The 8,824-nt window shown below is 46.5% G+C and overlaps 1 protein-coding gene across 12 annotated transcripts in view; it reads right to left on the reverse strand.

Moving 5' to 3' along the window:
• Positions 1 to 1,731, reverse strand: part of NCOA3 (nuclear receptor coactivator 3) — a 95,573-nt gene extending 93,842 nt beyond the window's left edge. For 8 of the 12 annotated variants that reach the window (XM_081011003.1, XM_081011010.1, XM_081011005.1 and 5 more), the window contains exon 1: positions 1,529 to 1,731. The gene's annotated coding sequence lies outside the window, so the exon portion shown is untranslated. Of the gene's footprint in view, positions 1 to 1,211; positions 1,286 to 1,467 lie in introns of those variants that run through there. The other 4 variants (XM_081011004.1, XM_081011009.1, XM_081011007.1 and 1 more) reach the window with 3 other exon arrangements.
• Positions 1,732 to 8,824: the final 7,093 nt, after the last annotated feature.

The raw sequence follows: 8,824 nt of genomic DNA on the forward strand, positions 1-8,824 counted from the left end.
ATCTTTTAAAATAAAGGACCATATTTAAGCATTAAACATTCAGAATCCCAAATCCTATAGCCAAAATACTTTGGGAAGATATGCCTCCCCATCTCCAACAACCATTAAGGGTGGTTTTGCTGGGTGCTTTTACCATTTGAAGTGCTCAAACCGGCCACACGCTAAGTCTGTGTGCTGGACAGTGGGCACAATACACTCTCCCATATATGAAAGACTAGGCTCGTCCAATTTTTCTTCATTGTTATTATCAGGAGTGCCAATATTTAACGGAGCTCATCATACAGTAGATACCTGTTATATTTACATGTTCTTCATGCTTTAATCATTTGAAGTCAGAGGCAAAGTATCTCGAAGAGCAACCCTATCCTTTAAAACAACACGATTAAGCTGCGCTACAAGAAAAGGGGGCTAGGAAGCAAATGTCTTTTTCCCCCCCCCCAAGCAACTTGGCAAAGCAAAGAGACACAACACAGGAACCGCAGCCAAGGCAGCAGCAGCACCTTGCACAGGACAGCGAGGCAAAACTTTAAAACAAACAAATAAATCGCTGGGTTGCTTCAGCGTCGGGCAGTTATCCCAAGCGCTCTGCCCTTCCTACCCAGCCAGTTGGTAACAAGCAGGAAGACGGAAGCTGCTGCTGCTTCTCGCTTCCAAAAAAAGAAAGAAAAGAAAAGAGCCACCTCGCCATGGCTGAGAGACGCACCACGAACGGCCAACAGAGGCAGACACCAGGCATCCATCCTCTCACCCGGGTCCCGACCAAAGCACAAGAGCGTCTCCCGCTCGCCCTCGTGTTAACGAAGCAGGAGACTTACCCGCTTGAAACTTACCAAGCCGGCAGGCGAAAGAGGGAGGGAGGGTGGCGATGCTGGCGGCGAGTTTCCCCCACCCACCGGTCCCCAAATTTACCTGAAGTTAACTCGCTGCCCCCGCCCCTCGCCTTCCTTTCCCACCCAGACTCGACAGCAACAGATCTTGAGCAAGGGAGGAGCAGAAACCACCGCACGGGTTTGGTTGGGGTCCCTCCAAAACGCGTCTGCTCCCGAGTGCCCGTGGAAAGGCGGGCAAGGCGAAATACACGTGAAAAGGGAAACAAGTTCCCTCCCTCGCGACGCACGCCGAGGGGGAATCAAATCCCACCCCCCACCCCCCACCAACAAACCAGGCAAAGCCGCCTTCTCAAAGTCCCCACTTCTCTTCCCTCCGGGCACCTTAAAAGTCCTGTGAAGATGAGGAGACGCGCGAAGAAGAGACCCGCAGAAACGCGGCGCCCCGAGGCAATGATAATAATAACCTCTTCTTGCACTTTCCTCCTCTCCGCTCGCTCGCTCTCTCTCAACCGCCACCCGAGCCCCACGACGCCCCCCTGTGGAAGAGGCGCCCGAGAGAGAGGGCTGCCCCCTCGGCTGGCCGGTCTCCCGAGGCGGGGAATGGAAAAGGGGGAGAAAAGCAGGCGTCCCTCCTCACCCGTTTCACCCTCGCCGGCATATGCGGCAGTTGTTTCGCCCCACGTCTGAACGCAACTCACCGGAGGATTTGTGAGGGGAGGGGGGCGGAGAGAAAAAGGAGAAGGAGAAGGAGAGCCGAGCGTTGCCTTCTGCCCAGCGCCCCCCTCTCGCTCTCGCTCTCTCCTCCCCGCCTCACGCTCAGCTCGCGTCCGCCATTTTGATCTCTTGACTGGATTTAAAATAGGAACCAGCCTCCTCAGAAGCAGCCGCCAGCTAGAGCCGGAGCCAGCCCGGCAAGCGCGTGGGCAGCTGGGATTTGTAGTTCAGCAGCCGCCGAAGGGACGTCGGGGTCCTGTGTTACTCCGCGACTGTACGTGGCCGAGCGGCGTCTCGTCTACGCCCGTTCCGCAAAGCCCTCTGGGATTTGTAGTCTCGCCCGTGAAGGCATCTTCGCGTTCCTTCCGCCGCTCCCTTCGACCGAAGCGCATCGCTTCTGCCTTGAAAGGAGCGAGCGTTACTTTTAACCACAGTGTGTGCGTGAATCGGAACAGAGCCGTGGTGATCCTGGATTTCTGCCCAATGTGAATAAAGTGGAGATCCAAATGTAGTGGGACAAAGATAAAATGCATCAAGGCCAGCAAATACTTCAATACTGGATTACTGCAATGTTGTCTATGTGGGGCTTCCCTTGCAGTTGACCCAGAAACTCTGTAATGCAGATGGTGCCTAAGAAGCAAGTTGTTCAGGTATTCCCCCTTGCTTCTACTATTGACCACCCAGAGCTAAAACAGGAGGATAGCTTCTTGTTTTACCCATTTGAGGAACAGAAGGACTTTTCGTATTATAGACATACCAGGCAAAAGTCAATGTATTCCCTCTGAACTGCTCGAGGCTAAATCAGATGCAGCTAATTGCTTCCAGTGGATTTAAGTTCTGTCTGTATGGACCGTGTTTTTAATCCAGTTACATATTATTACTGATTTTGAGCAAATTACTTGCCGCATGTCATTCTGTAAGGCAGTGGTTTTCAAACTTTTTTCTTCGTGCTACACTTCCAGAATAAAAATTTGCTCATGCCACACCATTTTTTTTATTGATACGAAATACAATGGAAGACAAAAAAGCCAAAAGTCCTAGCAGTGCTGCATTTTGAAAATATATCTATCCATATTCTGCAAATAAAAAGTTATTTTGATACTATACTATACAGTAGAACCTCAGTTTGCGAACGTGATCCATGTGGGAGGCATGTTCGCAACCCACAGCGTTCGCAACCCGCAGCACCGCGTCTGCGCAAGCACGGGTTGCAATTCAGCGCTTCTGCGCATGCGCAAAGCACAATTTAGTACTTCTGCACATGCACAAGCACCAAAACCCAGAAGTAACCTGTTCCAGTACTTCCAGGTTTGGCACGGTGCGCAATCCGAAAACAGGTAACCTGAAGCGTCTGTAACCCGAAGTACCACTGTACACTAAAATGTTTAAATGTTTCTTTGATTGTCCTTGAATCTTCTTGCCACACTTGCAATCTTCTCCTGCCACACCAGTGTGGCATACCACATGTGACCATAAGGCAAGCATAAGTCCCACTATTTATAACTTACTGATTGGAAATATAGTTACTTATTAGGTATCATGGTGTGTTAAGGAGAAGTTATAGGCAGAAAGATGGTCACATGCAAGAAGAAACTAAATCATCTTCAAGATCAAATAAACAAATAAGGACCAAAATTCAGAAGTTGTTTTTAAGACTATCAGATAGCATCCTGTGCTGCTTACAACCAAAAAGTTATGCTTGCTCTTTGGCAAGTGAGACAAGTTATCTTATCCACACGTGATGGCTTTGTCAGTATTAGAGTTTTAACACATATTTACTGGCCAGCTTCTAACAATGCACCCTGGAACAGAACTCTTGGACATTCGTCCAAAACTAGAACAAATTATATTACGTTAAGTCTTTTTCTCACTTCCTATCTGCTGCTAAGACACAGCTGGGAGCACACTGGAAAGAATAAACTCGCTCCACAATAACAAATAATGTGATACAGTAGAATAGGAGAGCACTTACTTATGGAAAAAGATCCATCTAGGATCCTATTTGTGAAACTTTAGGACCACAACAAATTGCAAAACAAGCAGCACTTAGTACCCAACACCCTTTTATATCCCACACGGAAAATGCCCCTGACCACGTTCACCTAATAATTACTGAAACTATATTGTTAGCATCTTCTGTTTGGGGGTGCATTCCTTATATTTTAGAGATGTGAAGCTGAATTTTCTGTGTCCTTGCTTTCTTCTTGTTATTGTTGCTGCAATCCATCTGTCTCAGGGCACAATGGAATAGTGTGCTTGGGGGGGGAGGCAGTTACAGCACCTGCTGTGGCTGTAGAGACCAATACAGAAGAGACATGTTTTATTGCAGGTGGGGCGGGGGATGAAGGCACCTGGTTTTGCTGCTACATGTGCATTATGGTGTGTCTTCTCTCTGCATTCCTCCCAGTGATCATTTCTCCTCTGATCACTCCAAAATGGGCTCTCTGAAAACGCTTGCATGTAGAAAGCAGGGGAAGCCCACTCCCCACCCCCAACCAAGCTCCCAAAATCCAGCAGCAAGAAGGAAAAGGCTACAGTAGTTATCTCCCACTTGGACTACTGCAATGCGCTCTACGTGGGGCTACCTTTGAAGGTGACCCAGAAACTCCATCTAATCCAGAATGATTAGATCCAGCTAGACTGGTGACTGGGAGCAGCCGCCGAGACCACATAACACTGGTCTTGAAAGACCTACATTGGCTCCTAGTATGTTTCCGAGCACAATTGAAAGTGTTGGTGCTGACCTTTAAAGCCCTAAACAGTCTCAGCCCAGTATACCTGAAGGGGTGTCTCCAACCCTATCATTCAGCCTGGACAGTGAGGGCCTTCTGGGAGAAGCGAAGTTACAGGGAACCAGGCAGGCCTTCTCGGCTGTGGCACCTGCCCTGTAGAACACCCTCCCATCAGATGTCAAGGAAATAAACTGTCTGATTTTAGAAGACATCTGAAGGCAGCCCTGTTTAGGGAAGTTTTTAAAGTCTGATGTTTTATTGTATTTTTAATATTTTGTTGGAAGCTGCCCAGAGTGGCTGGGGAAACCCAGCCAGATGGGCGGGGTATTAATAATACTAATAATAATAATAACATTATTATTATATTATTATTAAATTTTATTATTTATAATATTATAAATATTATATTATATATATATTATAATATTATTAAATATTATAATAACAACAACAACAACAGTGAGGCTCAGACTGAAAAATGAACCACGCACCAAAAAAATTCTCCCTCCGATAGGATTCTTTACGTGCGCAGAGTAGCGTCGCTGTATCCGGGAGCAACACGATGACGATGATATTTTTAAAATCCTAAATTATTAGCAGACACAAGTTAAGTGAAAGCAGCTCAACCGTGGACGGAAGTAGCGCCAAAGGACAGCGCTTGCTTGTGACAATAGCTTTTCTCTCTGAATCACGACACGAGGAGGGGAAAGGGGGGGGTTTCCCTCCAAACCTCCCCCCACCCCACCCCCCGAGAGCCCCTTCTCCTAAGGATGATAAGAGGGGAAATTTCCCGCTCGGTTTAGACGGGAGAGTCCGGCGTGGCCCCGCCCCTCTCTCCTCGCTCTGCCACCGAGGCAACGCCCGGAATGATGGACAGGAAGGCGGGCGGGCGGGCGGGCGGAGCATGCGCCCTTGTGGGAACAACTCTTGACACAAGGCCCGCCCTACGCCCCGGTCACTCCACGCCGTCTCGCTCTCTCATAGGCCACACGGCACACGTTGCCGTGGTAGCCGGGTGGGGGCGGGCTGGTTGTTGGAAGCAGGCCGAGGGACGCGCGACGACGCTGCTAGGAAGTGTCCAGGGCAGCACGCGGCGGGGTGGTGGGATTTGGGGGGGGGGGGGTTAGAACAAGCCGAGTCAAGGCAGCTGTGCGAAATAGATTGCCGAGTTTAAGACAGGCAGGGTGAGGCGGCCGCCTCGAGCATCAGGATCCACATGTAGAGCCTTGTGGTGACAGGAAAATAATAAACCGCATTCCGTTCTGGGGTTTTTCCCTCCATTGGTTTTGGGGGAGGAGAGAAAGGGAAAGTCCCATTCTGCTAGCAGGAGACCTTCTTGTTGTTTAGTTGTGTCCGACTCTTCGTGACCCCATGGACCAGAGCACGCCAGGCCCTCCTGTCTTCCACTGCCTCCCGCAGTTTGGTCAAACTCATGTTCGTAGCTTCGAGAACACTGTCCAGCCATCTCATCCTCTGTCGTCCCCTTCTCCTTGTGCCCTCCATCTTTCCCAACATCAGGGTCTTTTCCAGGGAGTCTTCTCTTCTCATGAGGAGCAGGAGCCCTAGCAAACTGCATTAGTTGGATCCATCCCATTTCAGTGGTACCTCAGGTTAAGTACTTAATTCGTTCCGGAGGTCCACTCTTAACCTGAAACTGTTCTTAACCTGAAGCACCACTTTAGCTAATGGGGCCTCCTGCTGCTGCCACACCGCCGGAGCACAATTTCTGTTCTCATCCTGAAGCAAAGTTCTTAACCCGAGGTACTATTTCTGGGTTAGCGGAGTCTGTAACCTGAAGTGTATGTAACCTGAAGCGTATGTAACCCGAGGTATCACTGTAGTTGGCTGGGGAAACCCAGCCAGATGGGCGGGGTATAAATAATAAATTATTATTATTCTGGGTATAAGCTTTCGTGTGCATGCACGCTTCTTCAGATAACAAAGCTTATACCCAAGCTTATACGAAAGCATATACCCAGAACAAACTTACTTGGTCTCTAACCCTGATGTTGGGAAAGATGGAGGGCACAAGGAGAAGGGGACGACAGAGGACGAGATGGTTGGATGGTGTTCTTGAAGCTAACAGCATGAGTTTGACCAAGCTGTGGGAGGCAGTGAAAGACAGTAGTGCCTGGCGTGCTCTGGTCCATGGGGTCACAAAGAGTCAGACACGACTAAACAACAAGGTGCTACTGGACAATTTAAAAAAAAAAAAAAATTATTTCAACTGCGTCAGACCCAACACGGCTACCTACCTGAATCTATCATCATCATCATCATCCAATGCTACACCAGTGGGGTTTCTCTGGGGCAATGGAACTTGCATTTCCTCCCATCTTCTTATGTACTCCCAAAATCATCTCTGCAGGGGTCCCTTCCCAGTGCCATTTTTTTATAGAAAAAGAGGTGCAGGGACTCACCATGGAATGCCTCCCTTGTTTTCTTAGAATGGCAATGGTGCCCACCTGAGAGGTCCAGGAATTCCAGTGAGATCCAGCTGGGGGAAAAAAGGCCCTGCCTTCAATCACAGGTCGAAGAGCAGAGAGAAATGTTGGCTGCTTTTTGACAGTTTACTGTCTGAGCATGCAGAGATTTATCCCAAAGTTAGCACTAAGCGCCACAGAGGTAAAAACACAGATAAGCTTGTCTCTGGCCTTAGTGCATAAGTTGCCAACTTTCTAGGCCGGTAAGGTATATTTGGAATTTTGAGAAATGACTGCCCTGGTGGTGTAGGATGGCACAAAATTCTTGCCACAGGCAAACGAGTGGAAAAGAGACATGGCCACAAAATGGTGGGTGTCCAGTGAAATGTGGGCTTGTTCAGTGTAAAAGAGGCAGAGCCAGTGCCTTGTGATTTTGAGGAGATACTTACTGAGACTTCATTGGCACCATAGGAGGTATTGGCAACTTCTATGTTAGCGCTTGGATCTCCACATCTGACATGAAAATAGGTGAGTGTATAGCATGGCAGGCCTATTTGGAACATGGGCTCAAGGTTCCTTCCCCACAACTAATATGTAGTTTTCTTTTGCTTCTTTACCTTTTAAAAACTTTGTAGTTATATAGACTTTAGATTGTGTAAAATCATTTAAGTGTTATATAGATAAGAGATATATATCTAACACTTAAATGATTTTACACAATAGATATAGCTATCAATAGTCAATTCGTTTTCCTGCATTTTTGACCTGCCTTTCTTCCATCCATAGAATGCAAGGCAAGACATGTGCTCCTTAAGTGGTGTTGCATCCAGGGGCTGGCCTGACTGATTTGCATAGCTCCAGCAAAGTAGTATCCTCATGTGCTTTTGACAGTTTCCAGACCTTTGGTTTAAAAGAAAAAAAGACTTAAGAGTACAATCTTAGTTGTTGTTGTTGTTTAGTCGTGTCCAACTCTTCGTGACCTCTTGGACCAGAGCACGCCAGGCACTCCTGTCTTCCACTGCCTCCTGCAGTTTGGTCAAACTCATGCTGGTAGCTTCGAGAACACTGTCCAACCATCTCCTAATTGGAAATAATGCCCCTTGAACTCATTGTGGCTCATTTCTCATTACTGAAGCACAAATGTTAACTATGTCTGAGCACAGGGAAAACCAAAACTGGTTATTATGGTTAACAATAGGTAACACATCTGCCAGCTGTAAATAATTTTTGCATATTTGTTCCACTTTGAACATTTTGTTTCAATTGAAGAGTAAGTTTATTAATGTGTTAGTTCTTAGTTTATTGTTTTGTTTTGAATGATTTACAGAATTTTAATGGTATTTTTATTGATAAATTTGTTGTTTTATACTTTGAGTTTATTTTAAACAATCAAGTGGTGTATAAAATTTATGAAATAAATAACAGTCAACATACAGTGTAGAAGTTTTCCAAAATGGAAAGACTAATTTTCTGTTCTCACTCACTTGCAGGTGTCTGTAACTACCATCACTTTTAGGCCTTTATTTTGTATTTGCACCAAGAACAAGGTGGTACCTGACTGGTGGGCAAGAAACATTTTCCTGTACCAGTCTTGCATAGAGTATGAGAAGTAATCATGTTATAGACTGGTTTCTTGCTCCCTTGTAAACTGCAGTTATGTATTTTTAGTTCATTTATATCCTGCCACAAACATTTGTTCGGAAGTATACAGAAACAGCAGCACAGGTTGCTAGATATGCAGCCAATCTCCAATTTTGCTCAAGCCCCCTTTCCAATCTTAAAAACATTCAGCTCTTGTGCACACACAAATGAATAACATTCATGTGCATCATACAGGACTGAATAGGCGTTACACAAGTGTTGGGTTGTGTGCTCATGTAACACAACTTACCACTTTGCAGCAATGCAGCTGTTTGCAGACTGCACTAATTCAGATATACAAGTTGGAATGCTCAAACAATGTTTTAAAAAACAGAAGCCCACATATACACCAGACACAGATTTCTCAAACACAAATTTCTCCATCTTCTCTCAGCTGGCAGTAAATCAGTGCCAAGCCACCTGTGCATCAAGTTCTCCCACAGCAATACTTCAACAGACTAAGTTTCAAAACTCAACAAAAGTA

This window comes from Podarcis pityusensis (assembly GCF_964106645.2).
Source record: "Podarcis pityusensis genome assembly, chromosome: 6".
In the NCBI taxonomy this organism is placed as follows: domain Eukaryota; kingdom Metazoa; phylum Chordata; class Lepidosauria; order Squamata; family Lacertidae; genus Podarcis; species Podarcis pityusensis.